The 22,108-nt window shown below is 37.8% G+C and overlaps 3 non-coding genes across 3 annotated transcripts; all 3 read left to right on the forward strand.

The window, feature by feature from the left end:
* The first annotated feature begins 743 nt into the window (after positions 1-743).
* On the forward strand, positions 744-817 carry TRNAT-CGU (transfer RNA threonine (anticodon CGU)). The gene has a single exon. It is a non-coding gene; the product is annotated as a tRNA-Thr (tRNA).
* Positions 818-1,747: 930 nt separating this feature from the next.
* On the forward strand, positions 1,748-1,821 carry TRNAT-CGU (transfer RNA threonine (anticodon CGU)). The gene has a single exon. It is a non-coding gene; the product is annotated as a tRNA-Thr (tRNA).
* A 7,993-nt stretch (positions 1,822-9,814) lies between these two features.
* On the forward strand, positions 9,815-9,888 carry TRNAT-CGU (transfer RNA threonine (anticodon CGU)). The gene has a single exon. It is a non-coding gene; the product is annotated as a tRNA-Thr (tRNA).
* Positions 9,889-22,108: the final 12,220 nt, after the last annotated feature.

Here is a 22,108-nt window from a genome sequence, read left to right on the forward strand (position 1 = left end):
AGTTCAACTTATTCTTCCTAGTTTAATAGTAATCCCAAATCATGTCTTTTATCAATATTCTGGGCAAATATAAAAGAATAATAAAGATTCCCAGACGTTTTGTATTCATATATTAGATAAACTTTCAAAACATAGATGAAATGATTTGAAACTAAGATTACATTTTTGTTTGTTTACAGCTGTTTAAGTCAATGGTAGAGGTCTACAAATCTTCTTAAAAAGCCAGTTGACAGCATTTTCCCTATTGCTTTTTTCTTTAAATGTATAAGATTTCACCCTAAACCTCCCAGAATTTTACTTCTGAAAGTAGAAGAAAAAAAGCTGCTTGCTTTTTCTCAGAAATTATAATATAAAAATAAATTTCTACTGATCAATAGTGTCTAGAAATAAAACCTTTTAGATGAGGCTGAACACAAAAAGCATGGTCCAAAGCGAAGCCACGAATGATCAAATCTCTTTTAGCAAAAAAAATATTACCTGCAAATTTTACAGAAAATTCAATCCATCTGATTTATCATTTATTTGTAAAATATAGTTTAAAGCAGATCCACTAACCTACAAATCTTTATTAAAGAAAATAACACATGCTAATTTTATAAAAAAAAAAAAATCTCATATATTTTTCATTTGTAACACTCGACAAACGTACCAAAGCCCAGAACACACAAAAAAGCTCAAATGCATTATTATTTAGATGTCTAAAACAACTCCTACAAAAACCATCCAAATTCAGTTGATTTTAAGGCGCTGTGGCTTAGTTGGTTAAAGCGCCTGTCTCGTAAACAGGAGATCCTGAGTTCGAATCTCAGCAGTGCCTTGTCGTATTTAATTGATATAAAAAAAAAGAATAAAGGTCTCTAAAATACAATGAAGGATAATTAAAATGTGTGTTAAATTACATGATAATATAAGTTGTTGATTGGATGTTAAAATGTAAATGACATAGAATGTGTTTTTTTTCTTAATATTTCACTCTATGTCAGCCTCTGAGACAAAAAAAACACCAGGTACTACAAGGTGCTGTGGCTTAGTTGGTTAAAGCACCTGTCTAGTAAACAGGAGATCCTGAGTTCAAATCTCAGCAGTGCCTTTCATTTATTTAAAAAGCATTATATGATAAAAAGATTTTTAAAAATTCATAAAAGGTCTAGCAGGACATTAATATTGATAAGAGTAACAAATTGGGATGAGATAGTTGCTGTATGCATAAGTATTTTAAAAAAATAAAAGTAAAATACTTCTTCAGTGATTAAATGAATATCATAACATTAGTAATAGAATAATGGTTAGGTATATTGTAATTACAATACATTTCTACAACTTTAAAGACTTACCTTTCAAATTTTACATGTAGATAGTTCAACTTATTCTTCCTAGTTCAATAGTAATCCCAAATCATGTCTTTTATCAATATTCTGGGCAAATATAAAAGAATAATAAAGATTCCCAGACGTTTTGTATTCATATATTAGATAAACTTTCAAAACAAAGATGAAATGATTTGAAACTAAGATTACATTTTTGTTTGTTTACAGCTGTTTAAGTCAATGGTAGAGGTCTACAAATCTTCTACCAAGAAAATAACACATGCTAATTTTATAAAAAATAAAAAAATTGCATATATTTTTCATTTGTAACACTCGACAAACGTACCAAAGCCCAGAACACACAAAAAAGCTCAAATGCATTATTATTTAGATGTCTAAAACAACTCCTACAAAAACCATCCAGATTTAGTTTATTGTCAGGCACTGTGGCTTAGTTGGTTAAAGCGCCTGTCTCGTAAACAGGAGATCCTGAGTTCGAATCTCAGCAGTGCCTTCTCTAAAATTGTCATATTTAATTGATATAAAAAAAAGAATAAAGGTCTCTAAAATACAATGAAGGATAATTAAAATGTGTTTTAACCTCTTAAGGACATATGACAGAATTTTTCCGTCATAAAACAATTGAGCAAACTGAAAGCTGTGTCCTTAAAGGGTTAAATTACATGATAATATAAGTTGTTGATTGGATGTTAAAATGTAAATGACATAGAATGTGTTTTTTACTTAATATTTCACTCTATGTCAGCCTCTGAGACAAAAAAAACCACCAGGTTCTACAAGGTGCTGTGGCTTAGTTGGTTAAAGCCCCTGTCTAGTAAACAGGAGATCCTGAGTACGAATCTCAGCAGTGCCTTTGATTTATTTAAAAAGCATTATATGATAAAAAGATTTTTAAAAATTCATAAAAGGTCTAGCAGGACATTAATATTGATAAGAGTAACACATTGGGATGAGATAGTTGCTGTATGCATAAGTATTTTAAAAAAATAAAAGTAAAATACTTCTTCAGTGATTAAATGAATATCATAACATTAGTAAAAGAATAATGGTTAGTATATTGTAATTACAATACATTTCTACAACTTTAAAGACTTACCTTTCAAATTTTACATGTAGATAGTTCAACTTATTCTTCCTAGTGCAATAGTAATCCCAAATCATGTCCTTTATCAATATTCTGGGCAAATATAAAAGAATAATAAAGATTCCCAGACGTTTTGTATTCATATATTAGATAAACTTTCAAAACATAGATGAAATGATTTGAAACTAATATTACATTTTTGTTTGTTTACAGAGGTTTAAGTCAATGGTAGAGGTCTACAAATCTTCTTAAAAAGCCTTTTTGAATCCAGTTGACAGCATTTTCCCTATTGCTTTTTTCTTTAAATGTATAAGATTTCACCCTAAACCTCCCAGAATTTTACTTCTGAAAGTAGAAGAAAAAAAAGCTGCTCGCTTTTTCTCAGAAATTATAATATAAAAATAAATTTCTACTGATCAATAGTGTCTAGAAATAAAAACTTTTAGATGAGGCTGAACACAAAAAGCATGGTCCAAAGCGAAGCCACGAATGATCAAATCTCTTTTAGCAAAAAAAATATTACCTGCAAATTTTACAGAAAATTCAATCCATCTGATTTATCATTTATTTGTAAAATATAGTTTAAAGCAGATCCACTAACCTACAAATCTTTATTAAAGAAAACAACACGGGGCGGAGCTTGACCGCTTAGAGAGATGGTCGTGTGATTGTGTAGCTCCTAGGCCCACACCTGTGATTCCCGATAAAAATAGCCATATACAACCTATTTTAACGCTTCTGGCAGGGGGCATAACTTGCAAGAAGCTGCGGAGCGAAATATCGAGAGGAAAAAGAGAGCCGACACGGAACATTTGCACACCGGATCCCCTCCCGGTTCAGCCATACACGCGCGCTGGAGTAGAGGAGTAGCGCCATATTAGTGACCTCTTTACACCCTTGACTCAGGGGCATATCAGAAGGACAGAGGAGCGAGCAACAGGAGCGGTAAGCCTGAAATAGCACAAGGCACTAAATATACAGCCATATAGAGACCGCAGGATCTTGGCAGCGCACACTTCTCACTGCTTTGCCTGACACTACCTCGTGGGCACACGCTGGGGGAGATAGACGCCATAACATATCGGTATACCTGCAATACAAGCATTGCACCCCACTTATAGAAGTGTTTGCCTAAAACATATAGCCAGAAAGACTTTTAATTTCAGCACAGTAAGCTCATACAAGGGGCAATAAGAAATACACACACAGCTATATGAAAACCAAAGTACCGCCAAAAGAGAGCATAGCACCACATCAGACAGAGCTCCGGCAGGAGCAATTTACACAGGCTTCCTTTGGTGCCCAAATGAACATTTACAACATTTACTATATCACAAGTGGATGTCTTACAGAAGAGTAACACGCAAATAAAAATCGGAGAACAGAGGCCTTTTTACTGGGCTAGATTTAATATGGCAAACTGATTGATACACGGAACTACAGTAGCAGAAACATTTGCAAGAAAGTGAGAGATCAGCCAACCATTATATAAAGCATTTGACTACCCTATATTACTAAAGAGGGGGGAACACCTCAGATACATACACGGGTCATGCCAGGGAAAAAATCGCATAAGACAGATAACCTACCTAACACTAGAACAATGCAAAACTACCTAAAGCAAAATGAGTCAAATCAGAACTCAGGAGAACTTCATCAACAAAGCGCCCACAAAGCTGAAATGCAGCATAAACCCAGCCAAACTATGAATACTGCCGACTTTACTAGAGAAGATTTGAGATCTCTTTGCACTAAAGACGATGTGAAGGAAATGATGCATGAGGTCAAAAATTGGTATGGGGAACTAAAGAAAGACCTTACAAGGGTAGCACAGAGAGTCACAAACTTGGAAGAGAACCACAATACCACCTTCAATGACATTCAACATGTATCCCGCCTGGCATACGAACAAGAAGAAACAATCCACCACCTGCTTGAAAAGTAGAAGACCTTGACAACCGGGGCAGAAGGAATAATCTCCGCATTAGAGGAATTCCAGAAAGTATACAACCAACAGCTCTGGAGGGATGTCTGCAAAGCCTTTTTAAGACCCTCAAAGGAAATGAAGGAGCCCCAGATATCAACATTGAAAGGGCGCACAGAGCTCTGCGTGCTAAACCTCCACCAAAGGCCCCCCCAAGAGATGTCATCTTGAAACTTTTACACTTTAAAGACAAAGAGGAAATAATGAAATATGCCAGGCAGAAAAAAGACTTCACACATGCGGGATGCAGAATACAGATATTTGCAGACCTCAGCCCCACTACCTTACAGAAGAGGAGAGACCTTAGTCATATTACTACATCACTACGAGATCAAACATCCAATACAGATGGGGATTTCCGGTGAGCATTATCGCCTCTAAAGGAGACACAACGGCTGTATACAGATCCAAGGAAGACTTATCAAATTTTTGTGAGGCTTTACAGATTGACATCAGAACTATGGAGTCACAAACCCGCAACACAGCGGTAGATCACTCGCCTATTAGGAGGAGTCATTCACTGTCAAGAGAAGGCCGCAGGGACATTGACACTTCCACTACAGTCCCTACCAGCAGCGACCCAGGCATCAGCAAGGATACCAGATAACCCATAACTGCCCCCTGCTGGGTTATTAAACCCCTTTATCTTTGAACTTGGCTACAGGTTGTAAGTTTTTACTTGTTTATATATGTTTATAATTCTGTGTGGGAACACAGTTGTGGGATATTACCCACCTTATTACTGTTAAAACTTTTTTGACTTGCTTTAAGAATTGTTGTGTTCTATCTCTTTTACCAAAAATAATCTAACAATCTTCTTCTTTCAGACTAAACTCAGACTAAATTGTATATCTACTAACTGCATGCAGTTCTGAATTGTGTGACATTTCCAACATCTTCAACACACTTGCTGGGGGTCCCAGCGCTTGGTAAGCATTTTTACACTCTACCTGCACACTCTCATTCGATAAGAATTGTACAAAATAACACGTGACACTGCTCACTCTCTATAGCAAACATATAGACAAATAAGCAACAGACTAAACATGGCAGACATCCCTGGCAATGGCGCTAGGCCTATTACATTAATCACTATTAACGCAAAGGGACTGAATAGCCCAGAGAAAAGATCAGTAGCTTTCAATCAACTCAATCATGCATTAGGAGATATAATCTTTATTCAGGAGACACATTTTCAAATAGGAAAGGAACCCACAACCCTCCACCATAGGTATAAATCAGCCTACTTGGCATCAGGCAGGGAGAAAAAGGGAGGAGTAGGAATTCTATTCAGAAACAATATCAGCTTCCAGCCCAAACACACGATCAAAGACCCCAACGGCAGATACATAATTATCTCGGGCCTCCTTTACAATAACCCTGTGACATTTGCAAACATATATCTCCCAAATACTGGACAATCTATTATCTTTAAACAAATATCCCAGTTACTGCTTGAGCACACAAAAGGTACACTTTTTTTGGGAGGGGGACTTCAATCTTCCACTAGACCCTACAATAGACACCTCCACCGGCATATCATGCACACCAAAACGAACTATTAAAGCGGTTAACACACAGATTCAACTCTTGAAAATGCACGACATATGGAGAACTATTAACCCAAGTAAAAGAGACTACACCTTTTATTCCCACCCACACGGCTCATATTCTAGAATAGACTATATTCTCAGCGACCAAATGGGCTTATCCATGATCGATAACTCTACGATACTACCTCTCACTTGGTCTGATCACGCCCCGGTGCAATGTAAAGTTCTCTGGCCATCTGCACCGGTAATACCCTTTATATGGAGATTAGATGAAACTATGCTGGAAAATCAGATAACTAGGTCAGACATTGACGCAGCCCTGGGACACTATTTTAGGGAAAACACAACAGATGACATCTCCCACACAACAGTATGGGAGGCCCACAAATGCGTAGTAAGAGGGGAGTTTATTAAAATTAAAGCTAAAGACAATAGAAATAACAGACAATTCTTAAACTCCACCCTAGCTCAGATCAGATATTGGGAACAAGAACATAAGCGACATCCTGACGCCTCTTCTACACTGTTATCCCTCACACAAGCTAGGAAAGACCTACATAGCCATCTTACCAAAATGTACCAGAGAAAGGCTGCCTTCTTGAAACAGAAATATTATGATCTTAACAATAAAGCAGGTTCGTCACTGGCGAAAGCCATTAAAAGGAAACAGCTGAACACACATGTACACACCATAAAAGACAGAGGAGGAACAGTGCTCAAAGACAGCAAAAAGATAGCTGAGACCTTCAGACTATACTACGAAACACTATACAACTTGGATAACAACAGCAGCCAGGGGGGACATAGACCACTATCTAGCTACCCTTCAACTTAATAAGCTGACAGAGGGGGATGTGGAATTTCTAGATGCACCAATCACCATGGAGGAAACCAAATTAGCCATAAAGAGTATGCCCAACGGAAAAAGCCCAGGCCCCGACGGACTGAGTATAAAATACTACAAGACATACCTACACCACATATTACAACCACTGACCTCCCTATTCAACTCAACCTTGAAAGAGGGAGGTTTTACAGAAAGTCTGCTGGAAGCACACATCACTGTCCTCCCTAAAGCAGGCAAATCCCCAGACAGCCCCGAAAATTTTAGGCCCATCTCACTACTGAATTCGGACGTCAAAATATACGCCAAAATCTTAGCTACTAGGATAAATAAAATCCTTCCCGCCCTGATCCATCCTGACCAAGTGGGCTTTGTACCCGGAAGAGAAGCCAGAGACAATACTTTAAAGATTCTACAACTCATGTCACACGCACAGGCCCAACAAATCCCATTAGCGCTAATTTCTACAGACGCGGAGAAGGCGTTTGACAGGGTGCGCTGGCAGTTTCTGGAAGCGACCCTGTCCAAGATGAATTTTAGCAAACACTTTATAGCCTTAATTTTCTCGCTCTATAGCAAACCAACTGCGCGAGTCAAAGTAAATGGCATCCTCTCCGATAAATTTAGTATCCAAAACGGTACGAGACAGGGCTGCCCACTCTCACCTGTATTATTTGCCATTACAATCGAGGCTCTGGCGCAAACTATTAGATCAAATAAGCAGATTAAGGGTATACACACTACCACACATGAACACAAACTGGCGCTATACGCCGACGATGTCATACTTACCCTCACTGACATAGGCTTATCAATACCCAAGGCGCTTGAAACATTCGCAGACTTTGGCAGGGTCTCCAACTTCCACCTTAATCTTAGCAAATCCGAGTTTTTAAACATCACGTACAAACCTGACGAGCTACCCAAGCTCCTTTTAAATTGCCCCCTGAAAAAACAACAGACAAAAATGAAGTACCTGGGGATCTACTTGTCCCCAGACCCACAGGTGATGTTTCAGGCTAATTACAAACAGCTGGAGCACAACCTGGTTGCTGACCTGTCCAGCTGGAGAAATAAATCTATCTCCTGGCTGGGACGCATCAATGTGGTGAAGATGAATATCTTGCCCAGGCTACTCTATCTGCTTCAAACAACCCCTATATCCCTTCCAGCACACTATCTGGACAGGATACAAGGACTCATCGATCAGTACATTTGGAGAGAAATTAAACCAAGGGTAGCAAGATGCACATTATACTTACCCAGAGACAAGGGAGGGCTAGGGGTACCACACATAGCCACATACAAACAAGCAATAGTGTTACACAGAACTACTGGACTGGTGCCAAAATGACCCAAACAAAAATTGGGTTCAATTAGACTGCGACATCATGAATACAAACAACGTAGGCTTGACAGCTTGGGTTAACAAGAAATATAGGCCAAAGATGGTAGTGGACTATCCTCTCCTGGTGGAGTTTTATCAGGCATGGGACAGGATTATTAACACTTCAACACACGTATCCGGGATAACATCACCTCTCACCCCTATCTGCAATAATCCAGACCTGCCTTGGGACTTCAGGGAAACTAGATCGAACCAAATAGCGAGTCTAGACAAGAGAGTGTTCTCCGCACTAATAGAGAAGCACAAACTCAAGGAAATTGGGGACATTAAGGAGCAAATACCTGAACTACCTATGAATTGGTTCACACATGCTAAAATATCTCACTACCTGACTACACATCAGCATAGGCAACAACTCATAAGATCACACACCCCCTTTGAATCACTATGCTTGCAAAAAACAAAAACACGACACGCAATCTCGAGACTGTATAAAATCCTCCTCTTGGGAGAACCAGAAACACTACCCTCCTTTGTTAAGACGTGGGAAAAAGAGCTGAACACAGCCATAACATACCAAGAATGGCAGTCAGCCTTTCAAGCTACTAAAAAATCATCAATCTCGGCCAGAATTCAAGAGTCAAACTACAAGTTTCTCTTGAGATTGTACCTCACCCCAATTAGAATACAGCATATATATAGGTCATCTTCTGGGAAATGTTGGAGAAATTGTGGGGGAGAGGGTTCTTTGCTACACATCTGGTGGGAATGCCCCAGACTAGATACATACTGGGTGGAAGTCCTCTCTCACATTAAAAACGTATTAGGCTGTACTCTGCCTAATGACCCCAAAATTCTTCTGTATCTCTCGCTGCCAAGGATTGAGGGCAAAGATTACAGGGCATTAATGATGATCATGCTGAATAGTGCTAAAATATTAATCCCTAAGAACTGGAAAACACACACTGTCCCGACACTGTCAGATTGGAAAGCGCAGGTCACCTTGTTACTCCAACTCGAAAGGTACCACCACTTAGTGCAGGACACCACTGATATACACGAGCTTATGCTATCAGCCTGGGCAAATGGAGAAACACTCCCCACAGAATAAGACACTAGGCGACTATAGAGACACATACACTCAAGCTTGCCGCTGGGACTCCCCTCTCCGCTCCTCTTTTCTTTCTTTTTCTTACCTTCTTCTTACATACAATTTTTATCAGGGAATAAGCAATGTACATATTTCTGGAACTTGTTGAACGCACTTTTGTATCCTAGATTATTGCTTGCATAGCATTTCAATACTGAGACAATGATATGGAACTAACTAAGCACCTTTGGTGTTAACTCAGGAGATGATGATTGGATACTGGACACTACAGACATTTAATAGATACCTTTTGTGAAATCATCAGATCATATTGAAACATTTGCCATGATTGTTATGTTTATATTTTCAATAAAGCTTTTGAAACTAAAAAAAAAAAAAAAAAAAAAAAAAGAAAACAACACATGCTAATTTTATAAAAAAAAAAAAAAATCGCATATATTTTTCATTTGTAACACTCGACAAACGTACCAAAGCCCAGAACACACAAAAAAGCTCAAATGCATTATTATTTAGATGTCTAAAACAACTCCTACAAAAACCATCCAGATTTAGTTTATTGTCAGGCGCTGTGGCTTAGTTGGTTAAAGCGCCTGTCTCGTAAACAGGAGATCCTGAGTTCGAATCTCAGCAGTGCCTTCTCTAAAATTGTTATATTTAATTGATAGAAAAAAAAGAATAAAGGTCTCTAAAATACAATGAAGGATAATTAAAATGTGTGTTAAATTACATGATAATATAAGTTGTTGATTGGATGTTAAAATGTAAATGACATAGATTGTGTTTTTTTCTTAATATTTCACTCTATGTCAGCCTCTGAGACAAAAAAAACCACTAGGTACTACAAGGTGCTGTGGCTTAGTTGGTTAAAGCGCCTGTCTAGTAAACAGGAGATCCTGAGTTCGAATCTCAGCAGTGCCTCTCATTTATTTAAAAAGCATTATGTGATAAAAAGATTTTTAAAAATTCATAAAAGGTCTAGCAGGATATTGATAAAAGTAACAAATTGGGATGAGATAGTTGCTGTATGCATAAGTATTTTTAAAAAATAAAAGTAAAATACTTCTTCAGTGATTAAATAAATATCATAACATTAGTAAAAGAATAATGGTTAGTATATTGTAATTACAATACATTTCTACAACTTTAAAAGACTTACCTTTCAAATTTTACATGTAGATAGTTCAACTTATTCTTCCTAGTTCAATAGTAATCCCAAATCATGTCTTTTATCAATATTCTGGGCAAATATAAAAGAATAATAAAGATTCCCAGACGTTTTGTATTCATATATTAGATAAACTTTCAAAACATAGATGAAATGATTTGAAACTAAGATTACATTTTTGTTTGTTTACAGCTGTTTAAGTCAATGGTAGAGGTCTACAAATATTCTTAAAAAGCCTTTTTGAATCCAGTTGACAGCATTTTCCCTATTGCTTTTTTCTTTAAATGTATAAGATTTCAACCTAAACCTCCCAGAATTTTACTTTCTGAAAGTAGAAGAAAAAAAAGCTGCTCGCTTTTTTCTCAGAAATTATAATATAATTTTTTTTTTTCTACTGATCAATAGTGTCTACAAATAAAAACTTTTAGATGAGGCTGAACACAAAAAGCATGGTCCAAAACGAAGCCACTAATGATCAAATCTCTTTTAGCAAAAAAAAATAGTACCTGCAAATTTTACAGAAAATTCAATCCATCTGATTTATCATTTATTTGTAAAATATAGTTTAAAGCAGATCCACTAACCTACAAATCTTTATTAAAGAAAATAACACATGCTAATTTATAAAAAATAAAAAAAGCTCATATATTTTTCATTTGTAACACTCGACAAACGCACCAAAGCCCAGGAACACACAAAAAAGCTCAAATGCATTATTATTTAGATGTCTAAAACAACTCCTACAAAAACCATCCAGATTTAGTTTATTGTTAGGTGTTGTGACTTAGTTGGTAAAAGCGCCTGTCTCGTAAACAGGAGATCATGAGTTCGAATCTCAGCAGTGCCTTCACTAAAGTTGTCGTGTTTAATTGATATAAAAGAAAGAATAAAGGTCTCTAAAATACAATGAAGGATAATTAAAATGTGTGTTAAATTATATGATAATATAAGTTGTTGATTGGATGTTAAAATGTAAATGACCATAGAATGTGTTTTTTCTTAATATTTCACTCTATGTCAGCCTCTGAGAAAAAAAAATAACCAGGTACTACAAGGTGCTGTGGCTTAGTTGGTTAAAGCGCCTGTCTAGTATACAGGAGATCCTGAGTTCGAATCTCAGCAGTGCCTTTAAAAAGCATTATATGATAAAAAGATTTTTAAAAATTCATAAAAGGTCTAGCAGGACATTAATATTGATAAGAGTAACAACACACAAAAAACCTCAAATGCATTATTATTTAGATGTCTAAAACAACTCCTACAAAACCATCCAGATTTAGTTTAATTGTCAGGCGCTGTGACTTAGTTGGTAATAGCGCCTGTCTCGAAACAGGAGATCCTGAGTTCGAATCTCAGCAGTGCCTTCTCTAAAATTGTCATATTTAATTGAAATAAAAAAAAGAATAAAGGTCTCTAAAATACAATGAAGGATAATTAAAATGTGTGTTGAGATCTGCCTTCCTGCTGGAGGCAGGGCTGGCAGGTACTGCAGGTAGCTGCAGGTGTACCTGGGAAAGCTCTGCACCTCTACGAGAGGCCTATTCTATCTCCAGCACATGCTTTTTTCCCTTGGCCGTTTGCAGGCTTGGGAGTTTTGGGTTTCGATCCTGCCTTGGAAGTTCACCTAATTCAGCTTAATGGTGCACGATAGCTGGTGCACACCACTTCTGCTAAAAATCTTCAGGTGTATCAGTACTCAGATGATGGACATCCACAAGAGGTCTGTTGGCTCTCTGTGGCTAATTTAGCTTTCCTGTACCGGACCCTGGTGGAACGCTGCTGACATTCTCCTCTGATTGGAGCATTAGCTCCCCTGAGACTCTTTAAACCAACACATATAGCAATACTGCTTCCCCGGCCACCTGGAACCCCCTTACACTCTAGCTCTGCAGTCTGTATCTTGGAATGTATGGAGGGCTAATGTGGTTCCCTAGATGACCTGGTGGGATAATAAAAGGAACCAGGAGACACCCCTATTAGTAGAATAACTGATTGATTATGGGAAGTGGCACTCCTGGAATGCTCACCTGGTTGGGCTATATGTCACTCCTTTGTGTGCGGTGAAGGGCCGACTAGGAGCACGGAGAAAACTACTCATCTCCGGCCCGCCTGGATGGGCCATCATCCTAAGCAGCACTCTTTCTTGCCTCTCGAGGATACCGGAGCAGCCTGAGACACCGCGGCGTGTGTCAGAGCGGGGTGTTGTTTCGGCTTTTTGTCCATACTTGAGTCAGCTCATGGAGGCACTTGGGCGGCTTGATCCTAGTGCTATCTACCCTTGTCGGGCTGGCTGGACCTTCTTGTGGCGGAGTGATTTCAGCATCGTTGTATTACCGCTCAGCACCTTTCGCCTGAAGAATTGGTTTCTGGGCCTACAAAGCAAGGAGCACAGGATCATCACTGGATTTCGTGGGCACTCTACATCAGGTACTGTTCCTCGGTATATCTGGGGAGAACTTGCGGACACAAAAGTTATCAGAGTGCTTGGTAAGTCGTGGGCGGCCACGGCTGGCTACAAGGGACATAGACGCGGTATAGAGCTCCCGCAGAAGCTGGGCACCTATAATACTGAACTGCCAGTATTGTTAATGCTAAGCAGGCTGAAGGCTGGTACTCTGTGTTTTTTTTTCCCCTGCCCTGACTGCCCTATGTGATACTCTGAACCAGTTTGACAATTTCTTGTATAGACTTCCTTCACGCAGCCTGTTTTTATAAGCAGTCAGGGGGCAAAAAGGAACTCCACAGCCCTGAGCTGTAGACTTATTTATATATTCTACCCTGGGTGCAGTTTTTTTTTTCTTTTGTTTTTGCTTTTTTTTTTCTTTTTTTTTTTTTGAAGACATGCTAACTTTATGTTTTGTTCTTTTTTTTTCTTTTTTGTACATTTTTTGAAGGAATGCTAATTATATGTTCTGTTCTTTTATGTCTTTTTGTCCTGTCCCCCCATCTTAATTATCTGAATACCATGGTTACATTTCTACAGTGTTTTGAATTAAGATATAAGTTTTGCTGCTTGCTGGTTACACTCAAACGGTTGTTAGCAATAAGTCTCTTTTTACTGTATCTTTTGTTACTTTGCTCTCCCTATCTACTTTTCTTTCTCTTCATTTAGGGATACTGCCCCACTTTATTGATTATCCCAAGATAATTTAGCATTGGGTCTCCCTGAATGTATATCTAATTTTTTAGGGAAATAATATAGATCTGGTTAGAGGTGAATCCTCGTTAAGATTTACTGAAGCGCCTGTTGGGTCTTCTCCTAAGTGGATCTAAACTTTTTAGGGATTATATAGGTTAAACTGTTGCACTCTGAATTACGTTGTAGCTAATGAATAAAGAATTCATGGAACAAGGTTCCACCTGATAGAATAGTATAAAGCATTTCTAAATTTCTTTTTCTTTACACTTTGCTCTTCTCCTTCTTAGGGAAAGCAAATTTGAAGGCTAAAAGCACATACACTTTAAGGTAATTTTTTTTTCCCCTCGCACTGAAATTGGCCTTTTTATTGAATTAAGGTAATTGCTATCTTACAATTGTTGTTTTTGGTATTTTAGTATTAGTATTTTTATAGAATTATATGCACGATAGATATCACCAAAGGAGGTCTTTCTAGTTGAGTGAAGAGTTACACGAGATAAATCTTAGATATATAGATTACCGTAGGAATAATTTCTGCAGGGTCAATAGGGCAGCATTTATATAGAGCACCTTAGCTGTAGTAGTATTAGGGAATAACGTGCACAATAACACGTGGTCAGAGGCCATTAAATTAATCAGGAAGGTCTTGCACTTATTGCGGGGCTTTCCCCTTTTTTTTTTTCCCTTGACCCATTGTAGGTTTAACAATTTGCAGCCGAAGTAGCTAAAATTCTGACACCCCAATTTGATTTGATCAAACTGGTGATCAGAAACGAGATATCTAATCTCACCATAGAAGTTAGAAAATTTCCATCTAGAATAGATGAAATTGAGAATAGAATCTCTGGACCTGAAGATAGGTTTAATGTATTAGATCCATCTATAGATACTTACGGTAAAACTATCACTTCTTTGCAAGCCAAGATCGAGGACACTTGAGGACCGCTCAAGGCGTAATAACTTAAAAGTGATTGGGCTCCCCGAAAACTCCTGAATTTCAAGATCTAATGACCTTTGTTTCTTCTACATTACCACAGGCCTTGCAGATTCCAGCTCCTCGCTATGCCCTTTCAGATTGAAAGAGTTCATAGGATAGGTCAGCAACGTGAGTATAGTGAGACCCAGAGACCCAGACCTGTGATTTTTAAATTTGTGAATTTCCAGGATAAAATGTTGTATCTCAGACACTTCAGGAAATGTAATCCTTTCTCTTTAGGCCAACACAAGCTGTGATGTTTCAGGATTTTTCTTCTGAAAACCTTGGCGAAGAGAAGGGATATGTCTTTCTTTTATGGTAGACTTCAGAGGGAAAATTACAATATCAAAGCTCCTGTATCCTGCAAAGTTAGTGGTATTGAAGGAAGGCACTACGCATATACTGAATAATGTTATGGAGGCTGAATCTTTCTGTAGAGAATCAGGGGTACCTTAGTATGCATTTGCTATTATTAGATAGGGGTTCTATGATTCTAAAGTCTGTGTATTGCTATTTAGGTAATATAGAGGTGCTATTTATGAGAAATAAGAGTCAATATGGTTCTTTCATATTTCCTGAAGAGTATGGGAGACAGAAATTGTATAAATGGGGTGTGTGTTTTTTTTTTTTTTTTTTGTCTTCTCTCGCCATCTCTCTCGTCCCTTTCCCTCTCTCCCCACCTAGGGGATTGTCGCCCTCTCTTTCGGGCTCGCTTCCCCGGCTGCCTGAGAGTGTATATATAGTGGGCTTATTTGCGTATATATCTATGGGTTTAGAGACAAATAGATTCACTGGTTATTAATTTCAACCTATTGTCTTGGACTATCGGTGGTATTAACTCCCAATTAAAAGGAAAGCTATAATAAAATACCTGGGTAAATTTAACCACTGATATAGTTTTTTTACAGGAATTACACCTCAACGCTCTTGAAATCCCTAAATTGAAATCTAAATGGGTGGGTGAAGTTCTGGCGGCCCCTTTTACATCTAGGAAGAGGGGTGGTGGCAATTTTAGTGAATCGGAAATTTGGAATATCAGATAATTAACACCGAAGCTGATCCTGAGGGCAGATTCTTAATTGTGAATTGGAAATCAAACATATGAAGTACATATTGTGTAATATATACGGTCCTAACCAAATTGATCGCAAATTTTGGTCAGTTCTCTCAGTTAAAACTACATAAATATATTGGGTCGAATCTAATTATTGGGGAGATCTAATTTGACGGCAGATCCCCTTTCTGGATAGTTCAAATAAAAAGGCTTTAAAAATAGGGATAGGAAATCTCGGACCCTTTCAAAAATTATGTTCTCATCTGGGGCTGGTTGACATATGGCGGGTTCAGAACCCCGGATGCCCGAGACTATACTTGCTTATCTCAAGTCCAGCAGTCCTTTTCCAGGAATCGATTATTTTTTAATTTCTGAATCCTTGCTTAACTGGAACTGGGTGTCTGGAATTGGGGATATTGTCATCTCGATCACGCTGTGATCGTGTTGAGGTGTGATATGAATGGTGGATATCGAGGGTAAGAATCATATATATTTTCCAAAGCATCTGAGCAATAATATCAAGTTTCAGAACCAGTTACGTTTAAAATGGGATGAATACTATAATAATAATTATAACTATATAGATAAAATTTGAAGTGTTCTGGGAGGCCTCAAAGGCCGTTTCTACGAGGGGAAATTAAATCCTACTCCTTACATTTGAAAAAAAATTGGAGCCTGGCAGCTAGACAACTTGCTAACCAGGTTAAAAATGCATTTAGAGCATGATGTTATAAATCACACTAAAGAATGCTGGGTGTGCATATGTGGCTGTAACAACCTCCGCGACACACATATTAAACAAAATAGTGTTCAGAAGAAATGAGAATGAAAGCAATATACGGGGCTTTACAGGTAGATCGGCGAAATTTTTGGCCAGACTAACTAAATCTTCTCCCAGACATCCAATATCCACTATTAAGCGGGGGAGATACGAGATATACCAAACATTCTGATATTGAAAGAGTATTCTTTGACTTTTTCAAGATCTATACAAAAGAGATCCTATTAACCCCGTTAAGAAATCGGTATTTTGGGAAAAAATTAAGATGCCAAGATTATCCTCTGAGGCCAGAGATGTGATCAACGCTACCTATCACTGAGGAGGAAATCACATTGGTAATTAAGAATGCAAAAACCAATAAAACGGCTGGACCCGATGCCCTCACCATTGAGTTACTATAGGATTTTACAGACACAGGTGACTCCAATACTGAATAAGCTATTTAATTCTTACTTTTCAGAGAACACTAATTGTTCTCCCTCCTTTACAACTGCGAATATTTCGTTAATTTTAAAAAAGGGTAAAGACCCCGAATTGCCTAGCTCTTATAGACCGATCTCTGTCCTTAACACCGACTATAAGCTGCTTGCAGCTATAATAGCTTCCCGACTGAAACCATACATGGGTGATTTAATCCATGAGAATCAATCCGGTTTTTATGTCGGGCCAGAATCCCGTGAGAAATACGAGGAAGTTACTAATCCTGATTGAATCTTTTTGGAATAGGTATAGTCCTTTAGGGCACTTTGAAACTGAAGATAAGGCTATTTTAACGTTCGAACGCGGAGAAAGCGTCGATCGCGTCGGCTGGGACCATATGTTTTCTGCGCTAGATCGGTTCGGATTCCTGAATATTTTACTAATTATATTCGGCTAATCTATAGTACTCCATTCCTCGGCGGTCATCATAAATAATGCATCTACCCAACGTTTTCAAGCTATTTAGAGGGATCTAGACAAGGATGTCCTCTTCTCCCCCTTCCTATTTAATCTGAGTGTAGAAACTCTTGCCATCCGATTAAGACAAGAACTGGATGGGATCCTATTGGCAGATGAAAAGCTAGTGTTGCTTCTATATGCGGATGACCTTCTAATATTCCTCTCAATCTTAAGTTACTTTACCTTTTTTCAAGCGATTATCCAAGAATTTGGGGGAGATTTCTGGATTTAAGATAAACATCTCAAATCAGAATTAATGTGGCTATATAGAAATCCCCCCCTATTATTGTAATCATCCCCTTTCTTGAGGTTCTCCCAGATTACCTATCTTGGTCTCTGTTTATCTAGAAATCCAGAAGAGTGGTACAAGATAAATTATACGCCGGGCTTGGTTTATTGTAAAAGGAAACTAGAGGAGTGGACCTTGTTGCCTATATCATTAACGGCTCACGTGACTTTAATTAAATCAGTCCTCTTTCCAAAACTTCTTTACATTTTTCAGAATACCCCGTGCTTTTTACATAAAAAAGATATTATCATGTATAATAGGGCATGTTCCCAATTTTTATGGAATGGAAAGAGACCACGCATTGCCCCCATAGACTTATGAATTCTAAACTGTCAGCAAGCCTTGCTCTCCCTAACATTCAAACATATAATCTGATCATTATAGCCAGATTTGCTTTAGACTGGTTAACTGGGAAAGACCAAATTTCCTTGGTTATTTGGGGAAAATCAAATTGTGGCCCCCATTTAGCTGAAGGCGCTCTACATTGCCCTCTTACTTCTCTTCCTTCTAATATATTTTATATGACCACCTTTAAGAACGTCATAGTGGCCTGGCAGAGGCTTATGTGCGGAAAACGATTGCTCCCCTTACATCTCGCAATATTTAACTATATGTGGTAATCCCGAGTTGGGCCCGGCCCTCACCAATCAGATATTTAAAGTTTGGGCGTTAAAGGGTCTTCAAAATATGAGCCAACTACAGGACGCAGATGGATATCCGCTACTGTTTAAGATTATTGCATCACTAATTTGACCCTACATTCACACGAATTTTACAGCTTATCTCCAAGTTAGGCACTATCTTCAAGAGCTGTGCTCAAAATACGGAAATAATTGGTCCTGGGATGAGCTACAGGCCAAGATCTCTCTGTATGCCGGCAGGAATCTATACAATTTCCCCATTATATCTCCTCATAAATCAGAAAGCGTCAAAGACGCAGGTGAACGACCTGGAGACAATGTGGGACACATACTTCCCAGATATAAACGAACAGACTATTACTGGAGTTTCCCAAATAATTCAACAAAGCTGGGTTCCGACCTCGTGGAGAGAGTCACAGATAAAATTGGTCTTAAAAGATATCTTAATCCTGCTGCTCTCTCCAAATGGTACTATGACCAAGAGTTCTTTGTTCTAGATGTTCGTCTCATCAGATACAGATCTATTTCACTGTATATGGAGTTGCCCTAAAAATACGCCAATACTGGAGGAAAAATATCCCATTGGTTGACTGTAATCCTGAAATTGGATCATAAATTATCTCCCAATGGATATTTTCTTTTTGGTGAAATTTCAGGGAATAACCAAGAATTACAATTTGATAAACACTATAATCTTAACAGCTCGTAATATTATTTTTAAACTGTGGAAAGCTTCTTCCGCGCCCCACAATGACACAATTTAATAAGCGCTATGATTAATCATTTTACAATTTGAGCAATTCAACACCCCCTTTCCACAAGATAAATATCTGCCTGCATTTTTCAAAAAATGGGAAACATTTGTGAGATCTCTACCCCTTGTACTTCAAAAAAAAACTAATTAAACCTTTCAGAGATACGCGAGTATGTCATGGTAAACATTCTAGCAGGCCACTTCCCTGGAGAGTGGATGACAGATGCTGGGTGAGGTGATCGGGGGTGGGGGGGCGGGGAGATGAGAGAGTTGGATACATTAGTAATTTTTTTTTTTATTTATATATTTTTTTTTATTAATTTTTTGTTTGTATGTCTGGAGAGAATTTAATTGTTAAAATAAGTAAAGGAGAAGAACGATCACAAATACGTCACAAGTGTAGTATGTATCTGGAATCGGCATATATATGGCTAATTTTGGCTGGTTTTCTATTTTCGGTATGTCCTTTTATTATGTCATATACTAATGTAAGGGGGATTTTCGACCCTTACCTTGACACTGATTGTTATTTCTTAAATTTTATATGGAATAAATTTATTCACTGTGATGCACTATTTTATATTTGATTATTGTAATGTATTTTCTTTCGCTATAAATAAAAGTGGAAAAAAAAATGTGTGTTGAATTACATGATAATATAAGTTGTTGATTGGATGTTAAAATGTAAAATGACATAGAATGTGTTTTTTTCTTAATATTTCACTCTATGTCAGCTCTGAGAAAAAAAACCCACCCAGGTAACTACAAGGTGCTGTGGCTTAGTTGGTTAAAGCGCCTGTCTAGTAAACAGGAGATCCTGAGTTTGAATCTCAGCAGTGCCTTTCGTTTATTTAAAAAGCATTATATGATAAAAAATGTTTTTTAAAAATCATAAAAGTCTAGCAGGACATCAATATTGATAAGAGTAACAAATTGGGTTGAGATAGTTGCTGTATGCATAAGTACTTTAAAAAAATAAAAGTAAAATACTTATTCAGTGATTAAATGAATATCATAACATTAGTAAAAGAATAATGGTTAGTATATTGTAATTACAAATACATTTCTACAACTTTAAAGACTTACCTTTTCAAATTTTACATGAGATAGTTCAACTTATTCCTTCCTAGTTCAATAGTAATCCCAAATCATGTCTTTTATCAATATTCTGGGCAAATATAAAAGAATAATAAAGATTCCCAGACGTTTTGTATTCATATATTAGATAAACTTTCAAAACATAGATGAAATGATTTGAAACTAAGATTACATTTTGTTTGTTTACAGCTGTTTAAGTCAATGGTAGAGGTCTACAAATCTTCTTAAAAAGCCTTTTGAATCCAGTTGATAGCATTTTCCCTATTGCTTTTTTCTTTAAATGTATAAGATTTCACCTAAACCCTCCCAGAATTTTACTTCTGAAAGTAGAAGAAAAAAAAGCTGCTCGCTTTTTCTCAGAAATTATAATATAAAAATAAATTCTACTGATCAATAGTGTCTACAAATAAAAACTTTTAGATGAGGCTGAACACAAAAACATGGTCCAAAGCGAAGCCACTAATGATCAAATTTCTTTTTGCAAAAAAAATATTACCTGCAAATTTTACAGAAAATTCAATCCATCTGATTTATCATTTATTTGTAAAATATAGTATAAAGCAGATCCACTAACCTACAAATCTTTATTAAAGAAAATAACACATGCTAATTTTATAAAAAATAAAAAAAATCTCATATATTTTTCATTTGTAACACTCGACAAACGTACCAAAGCCCAGAACACACAAAAAACCTCAAATGCATTATTATTTAGATGTCTAAAACAACTCCAACAAAAACCATCCAGATTTAATTAATTGTCAGGCGCTGTGGCTTAGTTGGTTAAAGCGCCTTGTCTCGTAAACAGGAGATCCTGAGATTCCAGGTGTTTCGTCTTCATATATTAGAGAAACTTTCAAAAACATAGATGAAATGATTTGAAACTAAGATTACATTTTTTTTTTTTTACAGCTTTTTAAGTCAATGGTAGAGGTCTACAAATCTTCTTAAAAAGCCTTTTTGAATCCAGTTGACAGCATTTTCCCTATTGCTTTTTTCTTTAAATATATAAGATTTCACCCAAACCTCCCAGAATTTTACTTCTGAAAGTAGAAGAAAAAAAAGCTGCTCGCTTTTTCTCAGAAATTATAATATAAAAATAAATTTCTACTGCTCAATAGTGTCTACAAATAAAAACTTTTAGAAGAGGCTAAACACAAAAGCATGGTCCTAAACGAAGCACTAATGATCAAATCTCATCATGACCTCGACTGGCTGGCGGGGGAAGGTGTTTCCAGTGGGAGGAGCTGTGCTGAGTAGAGCACCACGCAGAAAGTCGGCGTGTAGAGTGGAGCTCAGCCAGCCTGCCTCTGTAGCTAATCCCACATGCGTTGCTCTCGTTGCTGATGCGGACTGCCCCCTAGAGAGACGGGCTATTCTAACCAGGCCCTCGCAGTTACACCCCCCGGTTGATATAATATAGGCCCTCAGGTGACAGAGCCACAATTTTGCTATAGCTGAGAACAATTTCCCAGTGTCCTAATAAGGGTGAAACCTACTATTATACAGGATATATCTGCGACCCTCATATGGAGTGAGCTTGGGCTCTCTTACTGGTTTCCAACAGATGTGTGCCTGGTTGCACAGTCCGGAACCCCGCAAGCCCTGCAACCAAGAAATCTTCTGCCAGACTGTTTGCGGAACGAGAGCGCGGTATGCCCGTTGTGGGGTTATAAGACCTCCTAGGGCATTGTTACCTGCTTTGTGCTTTTTTCCGCCACGGGACCGCGAGAGCCCTTCAGATCCTTGCAGCTACAGGAGGTGGATGAGTTCAGTGAAAGTCCGGTGTCCAACTCAGGGAGCACGGTGCAGACGAGCCCTCAGAATCATCTAATGGGATGGAGAGGGTGTGGTGAAACATCCTGATACAGCAGGCTAGATACATTGTAGCGCTGCAGACGCGCGAGGAGTAAAGGAGACCTCTAGCCTCAGAAGGAGAACGAGCGGTATTGCTGAAAGATTGAAGGCAGCTATTTTGGGGAGGTTTCCAGATCCCAATACCACGCAACCAAGGAGATTT

Source organism: Bombina bombina, chromosome 2 (genome assembly GCF_027579735.1).
Source record: "Bombina bombina isolate aBomBom1 chromosome 2, aBomBom1.pri, whole genome shotgun sequence".
In the NCBI taxonomy this organism is placed as follows: Eukaryota; Metazoa; Chordata; class Amphibia; order Anura; family Bombinatoridae; genus Bombina; species Bombina bombina.